Source organism: Ammodytes marinus (assembly GCF_949987685.1).
Source record: "Ammodytes marinus genome assembly, chromosome: 12".
NCBI lineage: Eukaryota > Metazoa > Chordata > Actinopteri > Uranoscopiformes > Ammodytidae > Ammodytes > Ammodytes marinus.
The window spans coordinates 16,643,089-16,656,253 of NC_137216.1; positions in this window are offsets into that span (position 1 = coordinate 16,643,089).

Sequence of the window (13,165 nt, forward strand, 5' to 3'; positions counted from 1 at the left end):
CAAATATACAAAAAAAAAAAATTCTAGGAATGCCAGTTTCAAATTGCATTATATAGGCTACATATTGATAATTATGGGAACATAGGACTGTTTCATATACAATGTTAAAAAGACAGAACAGTGGAACACAGGCAACCTTAATATGGAAATGGATTATCTTCCAGTGTGAAAGTCTTAATTTTAATTTTTTTACAGTATGTACAGTTCCCAACATTTGACTAAAACTGAGCCTTTTTCTGAACAGCAGCATCAGCTTTTCACTCCTGCAGTATTTATTCACACCTTTGCAAACAATTGCAGTGATTTTCACCGTTAAGTGTGGCGGTGTTTGAGGAAACGGGGACACTGTGTGTGTTGGAACAGTTGGTTGTGCAGGGAGGACCTTGCAGCCTCTCAGCTATGGGTTGGTAACACTTACACACTACGGCGGGTAGATGAGCTGGTGTGAAGACCGCAAACAACCTTTTTTTTCCCTCTCTTTTAGGTGTCGGCCATTATAATTCACTTCTCATGATCAATCCCTGCTTAATACATGGATTGATTTGTTATTTCAACCTGAGCTGATATTTGGCTCTAAGTATATCACTCTGTTTCGTGAAAGGCTTGGAAGGGTGTTAAAAAATGTGATTTAGAAATGAGTAGAGGCCTTCTAAAACACAACATGACATGTACAGTATGTGAAGGAAAGGATTAATCCAACATTATCATTTTCCCTATTCACAAAGGCTTATGTTACATATTGATATTGATGTGCCAAAAAAGAATGCTTGTTTATTTTGGAGGGACATAAACCACATCATTTTACATTTCACATCATGAACACTGATGAGGGGGGATTTATTCTGATATTTTTTTGGCAAATACATATCCCTAATGATCCTCTCTGGTTAATCTGTGAAGAGTTGAACATTGCGCAGCCTGCACGCTTTTCTCTCTGGGATCACGAACAGCTGCTTGCTCATAATTATGTTGTCATTCATTGTCATTTGGAAGAGGAAACTCGTACTGACAGCTAGGTTTTTTTCTTCCTTTCGTGCATGTGTGTGTGTATTTCAGTACACTCACTTAGTCGCCTGTGTATTGTGTATACAGTAATGCGGACTATTTTGAAAGAGCTCCACTCTGTCTCTAGCTCAAAGGCATTGTTATTACCAATAATTTCCAGTAGGATAGGAGATCTGTGTGCCGTCTTTTCTCCTCGGGGCATAGCAGAGGCACTAGATTTGAAATAGATCACACAAAAACATATATATATATATATATATGAAAGAGGAAAAAGGATATGGATTGAGATGGAGAAGTAGCAGGCTGATTACAAGGTGTCAAAATTGCCAAGAGCAAGAAGGTGAAAGCAATCAGGGGTGAGAAGAGTGCAGCATTCGTGAGGGGCACCTAATTATCCATCTCATTTGTGGAGAGAGGCATTTGAGGCAGCTCTAGCCCACTGAATGGTGACAGATTGGTGCGGAGGAGAGGGGAGGTGTTAGAACAATGGAGCCCATGCTCACCATCATTACTGCATGCTAATAAGCAGTGCTTCTGCGCCGCCAGTCGGTGCTGCAGAGAGTTCGGGGAGACAGGGGAAAGTCAACGGCTTCAGGGGACCACAGTCATTTTCAAGCAGTGAAAGAGAGGGAGGAGAGTAAAGCTGCTGGCACTCTACCACCGCTTATTTGAGCTGTAGGTTATATCATATGCACAGACTGATCCCTGTGGCCTGCTTTATCGGCTTGTCATTGCAAGATCATCTGGTTATACCGGAGTGTTTTTTGAAGTGGATTGAGAATAATAATATGCACTATAATAGAACTGAATTGAAGAAGTTTTAAGATTTCAGATGATATACTATATAATTTAAACCGGTTATACATTACTTCGTATACCCAAATATTCATGCCACTCAATAAATGTACCAACTGTCTACAAATGCAAATACATAAAGGTAAAATAAAGAAATTGAATCACAAAAAAAACTGGAAAAGTAAGCAGTAATAGCATAATAAAAGGAAGAACAGGCTGTATAAATATGAAAAAACTAAAAGAACAAAATAAATATATATTGATATAGTGTATGAAATATTTTCGTCTGACAAACTCAATGATTATAAAACATTTGAAATTCTATTCTGCATTACTTTTTCATGAATCGCCACATGCATATTACAAAGTTAAGTTTGTACACCATGTCACTTGCTTTATGTTTAATTCTGTGATATTGTGTTTAAAAAAGGAGAATGTGTCTTGTATTCTTTAAACAACTTTCAATTAACACATTATACATTTTTTTTTGTGGTATGCCAAACATTAAAGGCTGATTTTCAGTCTTTCATAATTTAGAAAAATAACCTGACTTGAAATCTAATTCAATATAATGTGGTCCAAAATCACGTATTTGTCCTTTAATTTTGATTTGTTTCTGTTTATAGAATGGCTATTCAAAAGTACTAATAATATCCTCCTGTTTTGCTCTTTATACCTATTGCCAGTTTTTAAACTGTTTATAATATACAGTATGTGCAGTCATTTAATAAAAAAAGACCAGGTCTTGTATTCCTATAGACATCCCATCTATGTAATTCTGATATTAATTGGTCTCAACAAATCAGTGCTGAAAATATTATATTAAAACATTAATTATTTTTGATATATTTCAAACATACCTTTTTTTTTCTTTATTGGCCACTAATGGATGAGAAGAATTAGTCATTGACTTCAACAATTACTCTTGATATTCAAACAATAGGTCATGCAAATTGCGAAAAAGATATACTACAATCGAAAGTATAGGGGGTAAAAAAGAGATTGCTTTATCAAAGCAAAAAAAAAACAGAGAGATAGCAAGTGGATTAAGGTCACCTGGCTAGAATGGCCTATTCCCATCAATGTCATTCTGATAATTAACAACTTAGGAGCGAAGCATATTCAACTGTGTGTGCACTGGTCACCATTTGGCATGAGAGTCTGCCAACTCTCATGGCGTCTGGGAGCTGAGAGAGTATCACCTCACAGTTGTCTTGCCATGCGTTGGGACTCCTCGTGCTCTCTGTGCAGAAGTGGTGGGGCTGACTACGGTGTTCGATTAAACGTGTTGAAGCCGTCGCTGCCCGTGTGCAAAGTCTCTCTCTCATTGTGTTTGTTTCGCTGCTGGTCTGAGAGCCCTGATTTCTGGAGCAGAGATTTGGCAGTCACAGCAAGTGATGACAGAGGCAGTAGTGAGATCGCACCCGGAACCCCAAAGGAGGCTCACATTTCAGGCTCGTTCAGTGCACACTGAACACAAAAAGCACTGATGGGTGAGGTTTGATGATGCCATTGTTCTGTAGTCTTGTGGGACTTCTTTTTACATGTTAAGGGGTTGACGTCTTGAGCGACATTTTCAAAAACTTCTTAACTTTTCTGAAGACATTTGACTGCCAATCGGAAATAATTGTACCACTGATTGTCAGTCTACCGTCATCTCATCCTCCTGTTATTTTATTGTCGCTTTTATATCAGTGGAGATTGTTTTTTTCTTCTTCTTGACACATGGGGGAGGGATGGTGCATGGGGATGTTTGCGGAATGGTAACTTGCAATCGAAGGGTTAAGGCAGCATGAAAGAATCCATTCTCGGTTTAATGACCTAGCCTTGCTGGGCGAGGACGACAGGGAACATGCTCTTGACTTGTTCTGAATTTGCCAATTAACACCTCCAATAACAGGCTGCCGCTGAACATCACCAATGTAGAGAGAGGAGGAGCTGCTCTCGTGCACTTTGTTTTTTTCTGCTTGTGGTCCTGTAATGATGAGGTCTGTGATTTCTTCATGCACTTAAAATTACTTTAGCCTTGCCCCACACACTGCTCGGTTAAAATCTCTTTCATGGTATTATTCTGTAGTAATCTTCAAGTAGTGTACCGTAGTCGCTGACTATCGGACACTGGCAATGGGGTTGGAAATTTCTCCATGTGCTGCTCCAATCCTTATGTAGTTGTTGGACGTTCTATTTTTTTCCCCGCACATGTCCATATGGCCATGTGCAGCTTCATTAAGACACATGGCTTGGTAGCTAAGATACACCGTGCCTGATTGGCTTTGTCTCTTCTCATTGTTATACATGAAAATGCAGAACAACAACAGCGCCGGTCCTCCCTTTTAACTGAAAAAGATCTGTCCCCTCAAAATAAAGGCCCCCCTATTCTAGCCACCCCTCTGGTTTCACACATGCTCTCCCAAACAACACCTAGTACAGGTGCGAATATCAAAATCCCCAGTGAAAATCACAGTGGGTACTCGCGTGTTGTCCTCGGAGTCCTCTTACAGGCAGCAGTGGCTTTGCATCGGGACTGAGATGCTGCTGCTGGCTAACGGCAAACTGCAGAAACACCTTTGGCTAGGTGTAAGGCGGACATCCTTTCACCAAATGTGCTTAATGACTGAAACACCGCCACCCGGACCTAATTGAAAAAGGCGCCTAAGAGTACAGTAGCTGGTTACTGCTGCTCAGTACCAATCACACCATAGCACAGTAGTTTCACAAATCATTAGCAGGTACTTTAACAATATACAATAATTGAAAGATGGCCGCATAATAATAGCGCTTAACACTGTAGGGAAAGTGCCGTGATCCGTGTAATGATCGTAATAAAGTGTAGTGGGGTTCGGACGCAGAAGTTAACACTCGAGGTGTGAGCTGTGTACAAATGTGATGACGACAAGGCCTTGTGCTAACACTTCATCAACATAACAGATACAAACACTGCGAAGATGTTAGTCATATCCCTGTTAAGTGAGACTGAAGACATTCACAATGTACAGTCCTGGAAGTTAGCAGATCTCAGCTATCCTAGTCTCAGGCTGACCACCTTTGTGTCATAGATCGTTATATATGCACAAATCAATTCATTTATTCAGTGTTAGGAAACCATCTGGATTGATTAGAACTGAAAGTCATCCTGGCAGGCCAATTTCTTGACTGACACCTCATAGATTTAGTGGGAGGACAGCTTCATTTGCTGCCTCTGCTAAACTCAGACTACGCGGTTTGTCATCTCACCATACTTGTAAGCCCAGACGTGCTCTCAAAAAGCCTTCCACAAGTCTTTGTTGCAGCATTAAACAGAATCACCATATCTGGGGTGGTTGTTTATTAGTCTTAGACAGTGAGATATAACACTTTTTGTGTTCTCTTTGTGGAAGCTGTGAAAATGGCACGCCATATGTAATACACTTGCTTGCTGTTGGTCTTGCCAATTCCCCCAAGATCAGTCATTCCTGTGCCAATGCTCACACTCTCTGTCTTTGTCCTTGTTTTTGATTTGATTGAGATTGTTGGATTGGACGGGTTTCTCTTTGATGCCCTCCAGTTAAAATAACCATTTGAGCCAGAACGTACGTGATCAGATATACCTCCAAGCACATTTGGTACAATCAAACCAAGTCACTCAAAGCGCTAAAAAAAACAGGAAAAGAAAACAAAGCCCCAAGCATGTGTAGTAAACAACAAACCCAAAGCAAATGGGAGACAAACATAGACACACCTTCCTGCATGTTCCTGCAAGGTTGTGTTCCCTTCAAATTCTGCACAACACAAATTGGCTGCATATTTTGTTCACACCTTCTGTAACCTGGGGATAGCGAGCGCAGTTCTCCCTTGTCCTACCTGCGACAACAGCCTGCAAAGTGATCCCAGTGCCCTAATCTGCAAGGTAGAGACCTGCTGCGGCTGCATGTAGATGTTGTTTTCTCCTGCTTTAGCTATACTTATTACATTTACACACCCACCAGAATCACACAAGGTAAAAAAGCATGTCTCGCAAGCTACTTTTCCTTTTTTTTCTTTCTCTTTTTCACTTGAAAAGAACTTAGCGTTCCGCAGAAAGCAATAAAGGCATACTGATGGTGTTTGATTTAGAAATGGCAGTCAGACCACGGTTTTAGCATCAACAGATGGCTGGTAGACTGGTTTAAAATGAGTAACACCACTGCCTGCTTTAGACTTGGCTCAAGTAGTGGAGTAGTGTACTACTGTCTTATCATATCTCCTTGTGTGAATGGTGATGTCACCATGATAGATGCTACTCAAGTGGGATCAGACCTACTCAGTGATGCCTGTAGAGACCGGCCCTGGGAGATCCCTGTCTGGCTGCATTATTCAACAATACTCCTTACCTCTCCCAGGGAAAAGGGACTGTTGAATATTTGAAAGATACTATTTGATTTTTTATTTAAGTGTATGGATGTAGATGGGAAATGGGGGAGGGGGAGGGTAGATATATTGCCAGCGGGTGCAGCCTAGATGGTCACCAAGGCAACTTGCCGAGTTTTTCTAACCGATCTACCGGACTTCTTGGCCGCCTCACTGGGGGGTGATTTGGAGAAGTGGGCTTCTTTCGAGCGCCTTTTTTTTTTACTGCGACAACGGGTTAAGGGAGCAACGACCAGTTTAGTCTCACATTTACAACCACCAATTAATTTAAGAATTTTGAAAACACCCTCTTGCGTGGAACTTCTTAGTCACCTGGATATCTATCTTCTAATGGCTGTGACCATTTGCTACTCTCATCACACCATGCAGAACATTTCTACAGCCCAAACTGTTAACTTGAACTGTTACAGAAACTTTCACCTTAAAGGGGAAGTAAGTGATATGGTCCTTTTAGCTAACTTCCTGTCAGTGACTGCAGTTAAAAATCCCCTCGCCCGTTCCAACGCCACCACCCTATGAACTTGCAGCCATCTTCGTCAGATAGTGCCGCGATGGAGAGCAGCGAGTCATCGTTCACAGGCACAGAGACCCGCCTCTTTTTAGCGCTGTGTCTCCTGATTGTATAAATACTAGCGGTATACTCAAAATTTTAACTGGCAATAACCGCAAAGCTGAATGACTGGGAGACCCATTATGAACTGCACATACTGTACTGCTTAAGTGATTGCTGTATCTCAGTCGCAACACAAGAAAGGAAATCTGCTCATTGATAACGTACCAGTCATTGCGCCAGGCAGTGATAAGACTATTTTCGAAACGGCGGCATATCAAAAAAACAAAAAACAAAACATGGCTGCAGAAGAACCACTGCTCAGATCCTGACGAGCCAGTCTGTGTATTGATTCATCTGGCTCTGGAGACACTGTCATGTCACCTCTGTATTTAAGTGTTATCTCGTCAGCTTCAAATGATCTAGCTGTCAGATCTGGAGAAAGCCAGCCTGTGTGATGTTGCTTTGTCTCCATTGTTCAGCTGTTGCGACAACAGTCTACACCACCAAGATACTTGCTAATATGTTATCTAATCAAATGTTTAGACCAGGATACCTATGTAAATGTGATTGTTACATCACATGCGATTGTCCATCTGTGCACCCCTCTCAGACACACCTAGCCTATGTATTTGTCAAATGCTATTTAACTCCCCATGACAGTTGATTCCAAAATCCACAGTTTCAGTCGGTGGTCATCGTATTCTTGCCAAGGTGTCATCTACTCCCTCGGTTAATTCAAAAAAGACAACTCGCAATGAACGTTGCCAGAAGCTCAGTAGCAGCTCAAACCGAGTGCAAATTGCCTTAAAATGGATTCCTTCTTTACGGCACACGTAACTGATGGTAAAAGGGACGGTATCCAGCTTTGTGATGAAAGGGTACAAACTCTCAACCAAAGTGTAGTGGTGGTAACAGGGTGAAAATTTGAAAGCCAATTCGCTCACCGCTAATGTAGCCTACATTGCCACTAATGATAACACACCCACTGTATTGCTACTAACAGCAGGCCTTTTCATGTTTTCACTCGCAATCGTTCTCAGTTTCTTTTTTTTTTGCCCCCCTTAATTTTTTCTCTATTTACATGAACCATTGTACAGTGTCCGATGTCTAATTTAGTCCCAGTGTAGCAGCTCTGGTTCCTGTCATTTGAATAGGGGATCGGTTCCTGAAGGCTCTTGGAGATGCTGCAGGCCACAGAGTGCTTTGGGCTGCAATAAAGGCAACAGAATGGACACCGGCCAGTAGTTTACTATTGGGGCGCACTGGCGAGGTTGCGAAGATTGCTTCCTTTTTGACTTTACGGTACCGTTTCTGCATTTCGAATATTTCTAATCAGTGTGAAATAGTGAATCGATATATTATTTTCTCTCTCATCCCATTCCTTAAATTTACTGTATGGATGAGAACAATATTATTAAAAAAAAGACAAACAAATGCATCACTGCATTTAGTTCCTTTTTACGCCTTTTTTTACGGGAAAAGTTTGTCCAAGAAATAAGCTGATTTCCACATGTGTTTGTTTGTGACAGCCGGGATGTGAGTGGTGGAGACATAAAAATCATGTCGCATTTATTTGTCCTCTTAACTTGGAACAAGGTTCTCTTCCCTGTAGAATTCAGTACTGATCATTAACCTTTCCTTTAGTTCCTTCCCTTGCTTGGTCACATTTCCCCTCTATTTGGTTCCTGGCCCCATATGCCACTTTCCTATTTCCTGGCTGCAGACAGCAGGGAGTAGCTCTATTATCACCTTCCTAGAGCTGTCTTTGAATGTGAGAGGCAATTCCATTTCACTCAGCCATGGGGAGGAGGAGGAGGAGGAGGAGGAGGAAGAAGAAGAAAGCACACGACAGAGCATGGAGAAATTGGTTTAGGGTTACTTCTTATAGTCCAATGTAACACTATTTTGCTTTTGAGTTTTAAGGATTATAAAATGTCTGTTCTGAATGCACATACTTTATCTTACTTTATTATAGTTCCAAAATAAAGAGCAAAAGGTTAAGTGCCGTGTATCATGTCATGGTTGTTGTGTGAACACTTTATCGTGAACCCCATTTAGAAGTCATCCTTTAAAATATTAACAATCCTAAAGCATCTATATTACACTGCTGTGAAGCTGTGCTAAACATATCGAATATGTCTCTAAAGCTTTCCCAGTGTGCTCACTGCATTTTGAGACTTTTTACTCAAAGCCTGTGTTATTTTTGGGCTTCCCTTAGTCTCCCCGGCTTTCATGGGAAATACAGTTCTTTGGACTGCGAGGGGCTCTTGACAATATTGCTCCTGGATAAATTAAACATGAGTTACGCAGAGTGATAATCTGTGGGCCTCTCTTTTCACACTGCATTCCCAATGAGATGTGTGTTGGCCTGGTGTTGTTGCCTGCGATTTTAATGAAGATTATTCTTGTAACATGACAGGCGCCTGTTTGCTCCTATTCTTCCCCCAAAATATTTTCTTTTCAAACGGAGAATTTATATTCTCATTCAAGGAATCTGCGGTTTTTCGGTTTTATTTCAAGTAAGTCATTGCTCTAGCAGCCTCATCACCAATTTATTAAGGATGTAATTAAAAATATCTTGGATGTTGATTATTCAGATAACAGGTTTTTTGTAAGGTTGTTGTTATTTAAAAAAAAAGATGAAACCTTCATCTTCATATCAACCTACTGCAGTTATTGATTTAACAATACACAGCTGTGACTGGGTAATTAGTGCTCATTTACATCCTGTCTATTAAACAACATACTAGGCTCGCATCACAAAAAGCAAAGATTAAGTTACTGGATTGGAGCCTTCTGTTTGCTATTGTTCAGGTGTAGGCCGATAGTGCTCGGGGAACAAAAACCTCAGAGGATTCTCAGAGGACTAAGTGCACACTTCATGGCATGGCAACTCTTAAAATGGAACTGATGTTTTATAAATAATTCCAAATGTTACAAACATCAGCCTCACAATCACAGCGATTCAATGATATTCATTTGGCATAAGTCAGTTCCGTTCCTGTGTGCTTTTCATCAGAAATGGCTTAAAAAGTGGAGTTTGCCTGAATTTTTCATGCCATGGGCTTACTGGGGACAGTGGCCATGTTCTTCACTTGCAGACGTCTGACAGTGCATGGCAGCAGAACTAACAAAATGGTCACAAAGCCCAACTGCACTCCCCGGGTCACACGGGGCTCTTTAAAATTTAAAGGGACTAGCAGCGAAACCAAACAGTTGATAACAGGTCAGAAGCAGGTGATAAAAGAAGTTTTTCGTGGGAACATTAGCTGTTCCGCTAACTTTGTGATTCCTGACATTATATCCTCACCATCTGTTAAGCCAAATAATACACTTCAGAGAACACAAGGCAGTTAGTAGTAGGCATGGCTCTCAGGGATTGTTGTCTCAGGAGTACAATATTTCACAAGTGTTTCTGTTGCTACAGAATTGCTACGAGACAAAATTCACACATTTATAATTATGCATGGATTTGACAGAGACGTCACCTGTATTTGTTGTCTTATTCAAGATTTTTGAGCTCAGCTTAATAGTGTGCATGGCTTGCGCTTCATTCTCACATAGAAATACAGTTTACTGCAATTTTCCATGGGGTGTGTGTTAATGACCATGCAGTCATTTTCCTGTGACGTTGAAGCAAACAACAGCAGTACAAAGAGGGGGATAAAAATAACCAGCAACATGTGCCCATAATGTGGTGCATTGCATACTGAACTGCACATTGAATAACAATTTTACAAACAAAAAAGGCCGTAGGAAGTGAGATCACAAGTAAAGAACTGTGAATAAATGCGCCGTCAAACAAATGGTAAAAATTTATCTGATTAATAGACTTCGTTAAAATCAGTGTTTATGTGTTATTTTGTATTTATAAATCGTTAAAGAATAATATAGGCAAAATTAGACAGTCAAACTTCATCCACTTAACGGTGGAGTCAGCGATTCTGGAGAACGCTTGTTTAAATCAGTGAATATCTCCTCACAATCTGCTACCTGTCCGTACTGTGTGTGTGCTAAAAAACATGTTGGTGCTAATAAACAGCCTAAGCTATGTAAACTGGTATGTAAACAAAGGGTATGTAAACAAATGGGGCCATACGGCTAGCAACATGCCCGTTTACAGAGCCTAGGCTATGTATTAACACTGGATTTTTTTCAGTACACACAGTATGGACAAGTAGTGGATCGTGAGGAGATATTCACTGATTTTGACAACAAGCACGCGTATCAACATTCATTTCAGGTGAAATCATCTCCGGCTCAGGTATGGTGTCGGCGCAGGAGTCACACTCTGAACATCACGGTCACCTGTGCCAGGGTTAATTTGCTGTGAGCTTTGTGGTAAAGGAATCATGGTTGGCTCTGGCCTGGCTGGCCAACCCTTAAAGGACATCAATAATGAGCAGGTGGAGGAGTGCACTTCTGCAAGGCCGCGTGTCTCTGTGTGTGTCAAGGGAGGACAAGCTAATAAGGGTTTAAAAGCCACAACTGTCCACTCCGCCCCTTAGCGGGCCTCCAGCTGTCTTTTCTGCCAGCAAGCACCCTGATTCCCTGTGACAGAGCAGATCACTGATGGCAAAAAACCACAGGGGGGAATGGTTATGTTAGCATAGCACAATACACCACCATCTTAACCAGATTAGTGGTGCTAGTTAATTGGAGACTTAAGGTAAATACAGGTTTTGTCTTTTTTTTTCTTTCTTTTTTTTTAATCAAAAGCCAAAGAAGGGAAGAAATACTTCAATTTGATTTATTGATGGAAATTGCAATGTGACGGCTGGCAAACAACATATAAATAACTTAAAGGCCATCTTAAATGCATTCCCATGAAATTTTTAGTGCCGCTGTAATATAAGCCACTACCTGTCATGAATCCCAAATAACCTTGGCTCTATCCTCTTAGTTCAGCCCAGTGTGCCTCATTCCTTATTACTGGCCTGACAAGGAAATGTTTACCCATCCGACAAGAGACAAGCCATTTCATAGTCGGAAAAAGCAATTTCACCTGACTGGAGTAGCACACTATGTCCCCCATATCCTTGCTAGCTATAATTTTGTTGTCGTTGTGTGTGCTGTGATCACATCATTGAAGTGACAGTGCAGGGCATTAGGTAAAGTCCCTTAGCTGATGCTCACTTTCAGGCTTTTTCTCTCCTTGTCATTCACATTGATTAGATTAGACCCAGGTGGCAAGCAGATATATTTGGCACAAACATTTAATAAAAAAATGTCCAATCAGTGCTTGAAAAAAAGGAAAGGCATATTGTCTTACGCTCAACTGAACAGAATAGCTTGAATGACAAATCTTGATTTTTATTTGATCTAATTTCTTATAATTCCTGCAATAACATGTGTTCGCGCACTAGAATTTAAAGTGAAGAGTTTAATATTTTTGGAGTAAAAATCACTGTTTATAAGGGCCCGGTGCATAAAGCTCAGCTGGTCAATGGGGTGTGTTTGTCCAAGGCAGGAGGCAGAGCTTTTAACTCGCACTATCCTATCTCCCCGTGGGACAGGGCTGGCCACGGGCATAACAAATCAGCCCCCCCCTCCCCTAGTCTTTGGTTATGTCCACTGTCCAGCTGAGCCAATAGCAAGGGAGGACTTAGCCGAGCACCTGGTGGGAGCACACTGAGTTGCTGCAAGGGTGTTCAACAATTGGTTTGTTCAGGGCTAAAAAAACTAAACAAAAAGCAAGCCCATTTTGCTTATTAAAGATTAGTGATGGAAGTTAACAGTAATCCCGTAATGAGGCAGAGCAGAGATTGGCCTCTCTTGCCTGGGCACAGACAAGCCTGTGCTTGCATGTTTCACAGGAATAGATTGCTGGACCCTATAGCCCTACTTTAATGACCCCTCTTGTTAGCATCAGAGATTCATGGCTGTTCATTAGAGATTCAAACTGGCTGGATGTACCTGCCAGTGAAGCAGGCCTTGATCGGTCCTCTATATTAACCCATGCCATGGTTCACATTGGACAATGCACACTTGCTGGTTAATGACAAACTGCAGGATGCTTCACTCAACCAAAAGATGTTCAGTGAAGTGGACTTGATCTGTTTTTCAAGCAAGGGTCAGGGCTTTTAAGTTGAAATTTGTCTTATATCTTGTCTATTTTGTTTATGCGAAAGACATTTGAACTTAATGCTATTGAAAATATCTGCACAAACTACAGTTAAAAAAATGTAATATAATAATTAAATACATATGTATACACAGTATATAGGCCTACGAACTAATTACTGTGTGTTTAAATAGTGTTGAATCAACACTTCTTCGAGACAATCGTCATAAAGGTTGTAGTCTATTATTATCCAGATGGACTGGAAATGTATACATCTAGGGTAAATAATCAAGGCTTTATACAATTGTAGGGTGCCTTGTATGCCCGACCTTCAAAAGCAGTTTGTGTTAACTTAGCAAGTT